The sequence below is a fragment of the Nannospalax galili genome, unplaced genomic scaffold (genome assembly GCF_000622305.1).
Source record: "Nannospalax galili isolate Female #2095 unplaced genomic scaffold, S.galili_v1.0 scaffold875, whole genome shotgun sequence".
NCBI lineage: Eukaryota > Metazoa > Chordata > Mammalia > Rodentia > Spalacidae > Nannospalax > Nannospalax galili.
In genome coordinates this window covers 3,803,976-3,815,254 of record NW_008337059.1, presented here as the reverse complement: position 1 = coordinate 3,815,254, position 11,279 = coordinate 3,803,976, and the positions used below count along the sequence as shown (strand labels likewise).

Genomic DNA, 11,279 nt, shown 5'->3' with positions numbered 1-11,279 from the left:
AAAGAAAAGACCTGTGGGTCCACAACTATTTTTTCATTCCATTGATTTATTTAGTAATGTAATACTGATTCTCAGGATAATTTCTTCCTTTTGTGTTGTAATCTAGTTTTTTCTCTGAATTTCCTTCCCTGTTTAAAAAAAAAAAATCTCAAAGTGACTTTTCTTCTTTCATTCTTTAGCATCAAGAATTATCAACTAAAAGCCAATCATTTCATAGCCTTCACCTGTACCCACTCCTATATGCCTCCCTCTTACCTGTATCTCAGATACAGTATATCTCATCTGTAAATATTTCAGCATGATCTTCAGTCTTCAAACTTTCAGATGTCTCATAGGTACCATAAATGTGTTTTTGTCTGTTTGCTTGAATCAGGATCCAAGTAAGTTCTATACCCCACCACAACTCCCTCTCTCTTTTGGTGTGTGTGTGTGTGTGTGTGTGTGTGTGTGTGTGTGCGTATGCGTATGTGTGTGTATGTGTATGCGTATATATGATTGTGTATGTGTATGATTGTATATAGTATATGTATATTTGTGTGGTGTGTGCACATGTATGTATGGGTCTGTGTATGTAGAAGCCTGAGCTTGGTGCTGGATGTCTTTCTTCCATTGTTTTCCACCTTTATTTTTTGAGACAGAGACTCACTGAACATGAAGCTCATGGATTTGGCTAGCATCCACTTGTCTCTTCAGAAAGTATAGATTTCTTTGTTTGATATTTTGTTTTGCTTGTTATGTCTTAGGAGCTTCTGCTCTTTCTTTAGATGTGTATTTGTGTCAGGTTGAAAATGAAGTACCAGTTAGTATGTCTGTTAGTGTGTGAGTTTAAGAGGAATGAAAGAAAGAAAAAGAAAGAAAGAAAGAAAGACTAAGAGCTGAGTGATCAGGTATCACAAAACCACTGAAGAACACTGTTTCCAACCCATCTTCCCACTACCTCACTGTAAAGAGCATTTCAATTAGCCCTAAGTTCTTGACGGTAATGAAAAAGTTGCTTAGTTTCTCTAAGCAATGAGCAGAGCAGACCAAACATTTGAGATTTATTATTCAATGAGCTTTTCAGTAGTTTTCCTTCATCATTCTAGTGACCATACAATTATCATGCACCAAACACTTTTGAGTATGAAGAGAGATTGGGAAAACAGGCACAGATCAGAACTTTCCTAGACGAGTCATATGATCCCTTAACATTGATTTAACTGTGTAACAGGAGCAGAAATAACTGTGTAGCAGGAACCAGTCTTTGCACCTTCTGGCATGCTTTTTTATTAAACTCTGGGTCCCCTTGCAATTTATATGGCAATAGCCCCATTTACTCTCCTACATTTTGCCGAGGTTTTCTGAAATCTATTTTTAGTATCAATCCTATCTGTCTTTGTATATTTTAGTGGCACTTGAACACCTTTGTGTTCAAGAAAATTTCTATTGAAAAGATGTTAAATAACAAACTTTGGAAATACCATTTGGAAAGGTACTATTTGAAGCTCAACTACCATTTTACAGATTGCTATTAATAATCAATCCCTAGTATTCTTGACCAAGGAGAATGGTCACTTTCTGTTAGATCATCTCACTCTTTATGTCTTATCTTTTCCAGATGTACTTGATTATATTGTTGGGGTGCAGAGCCTGGGCTTGAGTTGAAAGATCAAGAGAAAGATAGTACATTTTAAGACTCTTGCTCTTTAAACATTTTGTTTTTAAAATTATGAATGCAGTGCTTATGATATACTAGGCTATGACTTAAAAGCATTCTTACTTTTTTTGAATGCATACTTAAGCTTGTTAGCTCTTCATTATGATATTGTATTAGATGATTCAGAGGACAGAATGCCAAAAGTGAAATGTATCATAAACCTTATATGTTATTTTTAGAAGAAAATGTCACTGTTTTAGGATACCATGTCAGTGAATAAACAGTACAATTTTTAAAATCTAGAAGATCTGTGAGCAAAACTTTGTGTCTGTCACCACATTTGCTTCTATTATTTGCATTTCATTTTGGGCACAATGTAGTTACCATGAATCACTCTCTTCAGTCTACCAACCAAGTTATTAGTTATGTTTGCCTGTGAGAATCTCAGAAGTTATTTCCCTCAGCAAGTTAATAGTAGCTCAACCTTCAGAGCAACCAACTACTGAAAGCATTACTATGGATACCCTGTTCCCATTAACGATCCTTCTCAAGTAGAATCTTTTTTTGATCTCTTATTCAGCTTTCTTTCCTTTGAAGTTTTTCATTTTCTTTTACTTATCCTCTCTTCATTCCTGTGTCACTCTTTTTCTTTGTGACCTTCCATAGTCAGAACTTAAAAAGAGCAAAGAAATGTTTGAGAGTTGTGTGAAAGGGATGAGAGTACCGGCAGGGGAAGATCTCAATAATATTTTAGCTTAGTTAACACACTTTTGAGTATTTTAGCATAAATGCAAGTTTTCGAGGTTTTTGTAGGTGAATGTGTAAGTAAAGTTTTAAGGAAATGTCCCGACCCGCAGGACACTTCTACAGTGGCACGACGAGTGGGGGTCCTAGAAAGAATGACAAACAAGGAACACGAAGAAAGGGAGCAAGACAGTGTTCTGATCAAGCTCCGTTTATTGAGTACACACAGCGTATATTTATAGTAGGCTCAGAGCGGGGGGAGTGGAAGGCAGGAATAGAGACAAAGGAAGAGGGGCTCTGGTGGAATTTTCCACTAAGGGCTAATTGTCAAAGAGGGGCAGAGGAGTTTGTCTGAGAAGGCATGTTGTTTACATTTCCCAGGATGAACATCTGTAGTAAATCTTTCTCAAGGCTGACTTGACTTGGGTCACAAGTTGTTTTCCCACATTCCTCAACCAGGTATTATCTTATAGAAACTTACAGAAACCCATTAAGACTGTCTTTTCTCAAGGCCATAGAGATTCGCAGGAAACCATAAAGCTGTCTTTTTCTCAAAGCCATAAAGATGTTTGTGGGGTGGCCTTTTGGCTCCCAACAAGGAAATACTTAAGAGTATGAGATGCATGCAAAAAAAAAAAAAATTACATCCAAACAAACTCTACTGGTATTCCCAGTTGTCTTCTTTTTATTAAAAAAACAAGCAAGCTATTTATCCCCCACCCCTCTTTGTGATGTGAATGCTCTGGAGAGATTGGGATAGTCTATCATTCTATTTTGTAAACATATTCCTCATTCTATAATGTCATCATTTTTGGTATTCATGGTAGATTTCTTGTTGTACTTCTAATGTGAATCTCCACTTATTTGCCTTTCTAGGAGGAATATTGCAGACCACCCTGCAGATAGGGTGATATAGTCGCTTAACAAAAAGTGAGAGTTCTTTAGTGTGATTTTCCAAAAGGATATTCTAAGATAATGAAAAGTAATAAAAAATGTTTTCAGGTTGGTTTGAAAACAAATTCTTACTCGACAGCTTAAGAAACTATGGCATACATCGAAGACAAAAATCTGTTTTGCTTTTAACATTTTGGTATATCCCTCCGCCCTACAATTTTTGTTTGCAACAGTTGCCGCCATACTTTGACATGTTTTAAAAGGAAGAGAATTATGCCAAGCAAGCTTTGTGGGTTTCTGAAATTTGGCAGGGAGGAGCCATGTATGAAAGTACAACGGTTGAGTGACATGGGGAGTAGGATTCTTTTGTTGGAGGGAAGGATTCCTTTGAGAGTACTTCCTTGTGGCGATGAGACTTCCCCTCGTGGGAGTGAGACCTTCGCTCAGGTTCCAGAAGGTGAGGTCAACATGTGGTGAGGTCAACGTGGGGGCCAGAGGCAGCTTCTTCGGTTAGCCGGGGCTTTTCGGGCTCCTAAAACTTCCGTGATCAAAGTAAGTGGTGGGGAAGCAACATTTGGTTAAAATCTCTGGGTTGACGCCATGTCCAGTCAGCCAGGCCTGCCAAGCGTGGCCAGCTGCTGCTTGAGGGGGTCAGCTCTGGAGCAGAGGGGGGTGATGCCCGCTCTTCACGGCAGTAGGGGGCCCCGCCGCCGTTGGGGAACACAGGGGAGCAGGGACCCGGAACACTGGGAGACGCCCAGCTCGGGGAGGAAGGAAGGTACTGAACCCCACGCCATGGCCTAGTCGCGGACCCTGCGGGCCTCCGTTCTCTTCCGCTCGCCTCAGGTGCAGTGCGGATCCCTCCGCCGCAGCGTGCACTGCCGGCAGCGCTGCGATCGGCTTTCCGGAAGTGCCCGGATGGAAGGGTAATGGCCGCCATCTGGGACTCGCAGGCAATGGGGACCACGTCAGGTATTTCCTGTGTGCGGAACCACCAAGACCAGTTAGAGTGCCGGGACGCAGAGAGAGAGAGATCAAGGGACAAGGGGCGAATTTGAGGGGTGTCAGTGTCCCCCCAAAGAGATCTAGGGCTCCGCCTCTTCTGATAGGGAGCGCCTGTTAAATAGTCCCGGCCATCAGCGCTTCCGCCTAACTTGCCGCGAAGTTTTTCTAGAGAAGTCGGTGTTCTTTTCACCCAGGTCTGTTGCTGGTTCTTAGAGCTAGCCATTCGCGTCTCAGTTCGGCCAGTTCGAGCTGTGTGAACTCTTCCCGCACACATCTTAGCACTAGGGCGCGCGCTCGGCTACAGTCTACCTCCGCGCGCCCGAGGGACGGCGGAACCCGGGAGAAAGGGGCGGATCGGGCGCGGTCTTGGGGGCGACGCGGGGCGTTCGGCTCGAAGCACCAGTCGTCGTGTGCCGCGGCTGGTGGAAACAGTATGGACATCCCTCAGCCCGCTCCCCTCAAGCTGTAGGTTCGCTGGCCCGGCTCGACGGCATCCCTACTAGGGCCCAGCCCGTGTCTGTTGGGGGCTGTTCGGTGCATAGACTCCCGGCTCCCTGCGCACCACCCTGCCCTCTTCAGAGTTGGGCAAAAGCACCCCTCCCCGCAGACCCCAACCACACCCAGTGGCAGATGAATTTCTTTGTAAATGGCTTTTTCACTTGTAGGGTCCATCTTGAATCTGTTGTTAACATGGTGGCCTCTTTGTCAAGTGGAGGTAGTCTCTTTGGTGATTGGAAGTATACGGGGTGAATGCATATCCGATAATGTATTTAACTCTTAACTAGACCAATGAAACAGATACAGCTTTAAAGTTTAGAAAACAAAAGTTAAGGGTCAGTTTTCTTTTTAGGTTTAAATTTGAGGCATTTAATGTTTGTGGATCATTTCAGTGAGAACATAGATTTTTAAAAAATCTTAAAAGACTAGAAAAAAGCATTTTTTTAAGGAATTAATGAAAATGTTGAACTTTGTGGGACTGTCTCAGGGATGCTGTGCAAGACCTCAAACCACATTGTGGTAGGAACTTCTTTAATCCGACAGTCTTTTTTTTTTTTTTTTTTTTTTTAAGGCAATGGTTTACTAATGGGATTGCTCTTTCTCTGGCAAAACAGATCTGATTGGCATGCACTCTAGGTTCTTATAGTTTGAATAGAGACCATTTAAGTTGACTCTTTGAAATTCCCTAGCATTTTTGGAACTTTATCTGCAAATTTCTACAAATGGGTTTTACCATTCAGCAAACCAGTATTTTTGCGAAATTCATAGAGATGGCTTGTTTTAACACTTTCAGGGTTATTGGCATTTTATGGAGTATGTAAGCCTGTAGACCGCATTGGTCTTCCTAAATTATAATTACCAATTCAAAACATTTTATGTCCGGTGTTAGGAAAGGTTATAGGATGGCAGCTACAGTAAATACCTACACTGGCATTGATAGTGTGTAAACCTTGATGCCCTGGGATTTTTGTCATTGCACACTCTATCTTGCTCTCTTTTCTGGTAACAAGAGCTGTGATTTCAAATGCTTTTATAATTTGAAATATTACAAATGGGAATATTTTAATCAAAAGTGTAATTTGGCTTTAAAATATACCTTACAGTGCCCTTTTAATTTTTTTATTACTTTTTGCAGCCTTTTGTGATTATTCTCAAAACATTGGGTACTTTAGAGCATGTAATAAAACTGGTCTGTCTACCTACCTCTTCTTTTTTTTAATACAAAACTTGAATTTTACATTTCTTCAGCTACTTTACTAAAAGATTTTTGGTAATCACTGTAAGCAGAAGAAAAGGGTTATAACCAGGTTTTGATTTTTTTTTTTTTTTCGTTATCCGATTCCAAGTGTGCAATCTATGAACCCATTCATACTGGGTTTATATGATGAGCAGTTTTTTTTTTATATAGGATATTAGTTGCCAGAAGTGAAAGTTACTGAGATGATTTTTGTAGTGGTAGGGTAACTGGTTCAGAATCAGATGCAGGTGCTAGTTCTACTTTTGTGATTTGGGGCAAGACTAGTTTTCTCTGTATTGTAATAAAAGATGATGATAAATTAGATATAGACGCTTATATTTTTGAGTTGTGACTTCTGTAAATTTGTGACATGTTATCACTGAGTATCAGTGATATGCTTATGCCTAAGTACAGACAAGTTATGCTAAGTTAAATATGAAGTATAATTGAAAAAGAGTACAAAAACTTTTACAACAGTTTTTGGCAGTCACAGTTATAATATCTTGGTTTTCATTTTCAGATATCTTCTCTTCTTTTGGTCACTGTCCCTGATTTTGACATTGTCCACGCATTAAATGGTGTGCCTTTTGTTCCTGGGAAAAGGTATGATAATGATTGGTGTACTGGAGTAGGTAGTCTATTAGTACGTTTTAATATTGGATTAAGTAAACTACATGGTTGCATATATGTGAGTTTTCTAATCTTGAGTTTTAATTTTGGGCAAAAAAAGTGACATACCTGAGTTTTCATTTTAATGGAAGCAAAAATGTAATTTTGGGTTTCATAGTTTATGTTTTATTAGAACTCTCCAGGTGATTTTTAACTGTGTTGTACTAAATACAGAGGTAGTATTAAGGGTTTCTGGATAATTAACAACAGCAGTAAATGTGGTAGAACCATGTCTCAAAGCTGTATAAATGACCAGAAGAGCGTGTGTTTTGATTTAGCAAGTGCTAATTATTCACCTAAAGAAAAACTACAATATGTGTTTACCTTACGATTAATGGTAGCTGCTTTGAGTTAGAAAAGGAACTTGGGAATCACTATAGAATTACAACTGGTTTCTTGGAGATAATCATCTGGACATTCTGATGCTGAGAAAAACAAGGGCAAACGCTCTGCCAACAAATCCGTGGTTTTATATAGAAATATGTGTGTATATATACGCATGTATAAAGGCATTAGAGAATACTGTGTCCTTGTAAAAGTCACAGTGTAATCTAGTTTTGACACAAAGGTGTCTGTCACTTGTTTGTGTTAATTAGGTCGTGGCATCTTTGAAATGAGTACCACAGTATCTTAAAAGTCCCCTCACCAAATGCGTGAAGTGTACACTAGATGAGCTGAACTCAATTATACTTGTCGTACGTCATGAACTTAACAGTACATGGCTTTCTTTTCAGGGTATTTTTTTCACAAAGGTGTGAAATTTTCAGTTTTTAAAGAAATTAACTATCTTAAGTAGGGCAAGAAAGTTGAATTGAGATAATCAGGTAATCATGTTATTCCTTAAGTAACTTCTTTCTGATGACATGTTTGACTTCATGCCAGGAGAATCACGGGGTACTTTGTTGTTTCTTATGTAAATAATGATGAATGTTGGGAGTTTTCTAAACCCTGTTTTATCTGTACTGTTAGAAAAAAGTAACACAATGAAGAGTGAAAAATTACATGAAGCAAAGTAAATAAGAAACTGCAGTGTGATGACTTACTAAAATTATTTAGGTTGTTTAATTGTGAGCAAAATTTGATACTGTGATTGCTGTTGCTATGTGAGTGTCAGAAAACAGACTGTTTCAAAACTTAGGTGTAATAAGGGGACTTTACAGGGATCTCATTTTAAGAAGATCTCTTCACAAATATTAGCTTTATAAAAAAGGCAAATCTGGAATTGGATTTGAAAGGGATGAGTTTTCTCTCTGCCCAGGAGCATTCTGAGAAATCCATGAACAATTCATCCATGTCACGTATAACTCTCCATCCTGCTCCTGCACTTGGTAGTCACTCTTGGGTCACGGTCTGGTCCTGGTGCCCAGCACCACCTTCTGTTCCTGGCCAAGGATGCAGTTCACCTCTGTTCTCTTTCTATATTGATGTCTTAAACTAGTTCACTTCCCAGTAGGGAAGAGCTAAGCCTGGAAATCATGTGGAATGTATGTTCCCACATAGCTCAGAAATGTAATGATCTTAGAGGATCCAGTAAAGGCAGACCCTTGACACTTCCCTAAGGAAGAATGTCTTCTGTGAGAAGCTACTGCCTGGACAGAAAGCACATGTTGGGAAAATCTGTGGCCTGTGGCTGCATATGTTTCCAATAATTGTGATGCCCTACTTCCTCTCTCTAGCACATTCCTTCTCTCCATACTCCTCTGAAAAGACACTCTGGCACTGGGTCTCAGTTGAGGAACAGACTGTTTCTAAGAGCACTGATTCTGCTCTGCAGAAGACCTGGGTTCAATTCCTAGCACCTGCATGGTGGCTAACAACCATTCGTAAGTCTAGTTCCAGGGAATCTGACACCTTCTGACTGCCATGGGCATTGCATGACACAAGTATACTTACATACATGCAGGCAATACACTCATACACATAAAATAATAATAATTTTCTTTAAAAAAAAGGTAAACCCAAAATACAGTAAAACCATCAGTTATTGTTTAAAATTGAGTGGTAAATGGTTGTGGATAATAGAAGACATATGTGTGGCTTGTCAACTAGGTACCTTACCATTGGGGGAAACAACATCCCCCATTGGCTGTCAGCATTGTAATCTTCTAGTTCATGTCTGGTCATCCTTGTTGCAGCAATAATTATCCATTACTCAAGCAGAACTGGTTGAAATTCTTTGACATTGATGTGTGAGACAAAAATGCTCTCTTTCTGAAGTTGCCAATCTGAGAGAGGGCTAGTGACATTGTTTCCCACATGGAAAGGGAAAAAGTGAAGCCATGTAGAGATGAGAGCTGGATGATGATAGCATGCCAGTTTCAGTCTCAGAAATCTTGGTATAGCTGTCTGTAGTTTTTCTTTGGGTTCTGTGAGCTAGCACATCCTTCTTAGTTCCTTGGGATAATAGTTTATATAAATTGGCTTGAGTTGGACTGGAGCAGAAAGTACCATGTTAATTATAAAGGTCTTGCATTTGAGGTGTAGTGTTTGAAGTTAATCATTCACATCTTTCTACAATTTGTCCTTTCTTTCACCTCATAAAAGATACTTTTTATTTCTCATTCATATATGTATTAGTCTTTTATTTAGCGCATATATATATATATATGAATGTCTACTACATAAGTGAATGGTGGACCTTATCTAATACATGTTTTGATATATTTACATAGATCAGTAGGCAAGTGTTAAGAGTAATGGGTACCATGCTAACCCTTTTAATAATATGTAAGAGGAGTTCTTGGGCCTCAGAGATGGCTTAGTGGTTAAGAGAGCTTGCTGTGCAAACTAGAGGACCTGAATTAGAGTGCCCAGCACCCTTGTAAAAGGTGGGCATGACCACGTGACTGTAACCCCAGCAGAGTAGGAGGAGGACCGGCAGAGACATGTGGATCCCAGGAGCTCTCATGCCAGTCACCCTAGCCCCAAACAGTGAGCCTAAGGTTCAGTAAGAGACCCTGTCTCAAAAAATAAGGTGGAGAGTGATGGAGGAAGACACTCTGTGTCCTCTTCTGGTAAGAGCACACGAGTGCTTACACAGATATGCACACTTGGGTGCACAGATGCCCACATACACAGGAGCATATATACCGTGTACGCATGTGTGGAAACACACAAGAATAAGAGGACTTCTTCAAACTCATAGCCTTTGAAGGCTATGAATACATTTATGTATAGAAAACAACATAAAGAGCAGATAAATGAAGGCACATTTTAAGCCTGAGTTCTGATAGGAAGGAAATTAATGATTATTGTTCTATTTAGAAAGGCTTTTTTTTTTTTTGGCTTTTTTTTTTTTTTGGGGTAAACTCACTCTGCCTCTTACAGTGTCGTGTAACAGTCCTTAGGGCTTACATATGCTTGAGGAGAGAGGGTCCTAGAGAATCAAGTCAGTTTCACGGACTTCCCGAAGCTATTGAGTTTTTTACTTTCTGAGCGTATTGAGTTTCCCTGAAGGATGGAATGTTTTACCTCCCCTTAAACCATCCTGTGTCTTAAGCTTTCCTGGCTTTTTTTTTTTTTTGGAGACAGTTTCCCTGTAGCCCCAGCTGGCCTTGAAATCACTATGTATACCAGGTCTTGACCTCACAGAGATCCACATGCCTCTGCAACTGGGATTAAAGGCGTGTGCCACCACGCCTGGCCAAGAACGGTTTTTTAAAAGGCATAACTGTATGCATTTCAACTTAGGAGTAAGGTTTTGAAAGCACAGAATGTTTGAAGAAACTGTGGAGCTGGAAATGATGAGCCGATTCAAGATCAGGTGGAGATTTGTTTGACTGTAACGTGTTTCTTTGGAAATGAGAGACAGGCAGATCAGATTGGCTATTTCACGTAAATTCGTGTATGAGGTATTGGGAAAGCCATGCAGAAATTTTGTTTCTATTGAGATGGAGGTTTCTCTGAGAAAATATTTATATTTCTCTTAGTATAATGCTGTTTTGGTGATGCTGAAATACAAAGTATAACAGAATGATGTAAAATTATTTATTGTAGAAAAGATTTTGTTGTATTGATCTGTCTTGAAGATTAAAAAATATAGTAATGAGCTGAGGATACATATCAGTGGTAAAGTGCTTGCCTAGCGTGTATGAGGCCCTACAATTAGTTCCCGTACTTCAATAAATAAATGATAGAAATAACTTGGAATGCTTATTCTGTTTCTTATATTTTTTTTTCCTCATCTCACTTTTTTGAGAGATCTTTAGTCACAAACAAAACCATACTTCTCTGGAGGTAGAACCAGTTCAAAAGGGATTTGGTAGTAGAGACAGAACGCTAAAAATGAAATTAAAGTAGTTTTGATTACTCATAGAATTCATCTTGAACGGGGTACTGGGAGTGATGTAGAAGTTAATGATATGTCACTCACTCAGTGCTGTTCTTGTCTAGGTTCATGCCTATCTTCTTTCCTCATAGCTAAATTATCTGACCCTCAAATTTAAGAGCATAACAGGTGAAGTATTCTGTTACACTAGGGTTTGCAACCTTAGTTTTAAATGCACAGGTAGTAAACATGCAGGCTTTATGGGCCACCTGACTCTGTTGCTGCTATCAGCTGACATTACACTGTGAAAAGCAGTCATAGATAGTGTG

At 39.5% G+C, this 11,279-nt stretch overlaps 1 protein-coding gene across 6 annotated transcripts in view; it reads left to right on the top strand.

The window, feature by feature from the left end:
• Positions 1–3,223: 3,223 nt before the first annotated feature.
• Znf518a (zinc finger protein 518A) overlaps positions 3,224–11,279 on the top strand; it is a 32,713-nt gene continuing 24,657 nt past the window's right edge. For 2 of the 6 annotated variants that reach the window (XM_008831997.3, XM_029563055.1), the window contains exons 1-2: positions 4,165–4,246; positions 6,535–6,617. The gene's annotated coding sequence lies outside the window, so the exon portion shown is untranslated. The other 4 variants (XM_029563054.1, XM_029563051.1, XM_029563052.1 and 1 more) reach the window with 4 other exon arrangements.